This window comes from Plasmopara halstedii (assembly GCF_900000015.1).
Source record: "Plasmopara halstedii genome assembly, contig: Scaffold_350, whole genome shotgun sequence".
In the NCBI taxonomy this organism is placed as follows: domain Eukaryota; phylum Oomycota; class Peronosporomycetes; order Peronosporales; family Peronosporaceae; genus Plasmopara; species Plasmopara halstedii.
The window spans coordinates 614,157-615,046 of NW_020187271.1; positions in this window are offsets into that span (position 1 = coordinate 614,157).

The following is an 890-nucleotide window of genomic DNA, read 5'->3' on the forward strand; positions in this document are numbered from 1 at the left end:
GACTTATTCAATGCCACATTCACCGCCTCTTCATATGAGGACGGATGCACACGGAAGTCTTTCATTCTGGCCACGCCAGTGCGGAGGTCTTCCATAAAAACGGTCACTGTGACCGCCTCCGGGAGGGGTCTGCTGCCCTGTCGGGCGGCAAGGAAACGCGATCGCACGCGATGTGCCTGGTTAGGCGGCGAAAACACTCGCAAAAGCTGACATTTCCGCTTTTTCTAGGAGAGGAACGCAGCTTCAACCGAAGTATAGCATGTTAGTGTTCGCTCTCGTGCTCGACCCCCGAGCTTGGAGATAGCTAGTGCCATGCGCTGTTACTCGTTCTGGGGCACAGCGGATGCCATAGCCATCTTGGCCTCACTCACCCATGAAAGCCATTCTATCCATCCCAACCCCCTCAAAGGTCTCAACGCTCACCATGAGCAGCCTGGGTCGGGAGTCGTCAGCGGTGGCTTCATGGGTGCAGTCGCGGCCGATATCCTTTTCTCTAGGTGCTCTAGCAGAGCATTTTTATAGCTCGAAAACGCCTCTCGGCGCGCTTTATCGCTTCGGAGCTTTGCGAAACAAGGTGTTTCACGCCCGTAGGGCCAAGCAATGATATCAGCTTATTAAGCTCGACCTGTCTTACGACACGCTCGCGATGCAATGGCTAAAAGCCAAGACATGCAGAAAGAATATGCAGGTGGAGCAAGCAGAAGAAATGTGGAAAACTTTGAGGTCAGAGACCTGGTTTTATCAAATGCTAAAAACCTTCCTACGCATGCAGTTTCTGCAGTCTTTAAGACATAGCTCCGTTCACGTTATATTGGACATTTTAGGTCGTGGCCAAGCGAGGCCTTGCGTATACGCTGAACCTTCCGAGAAGGATGCGCACCCACCCGGTG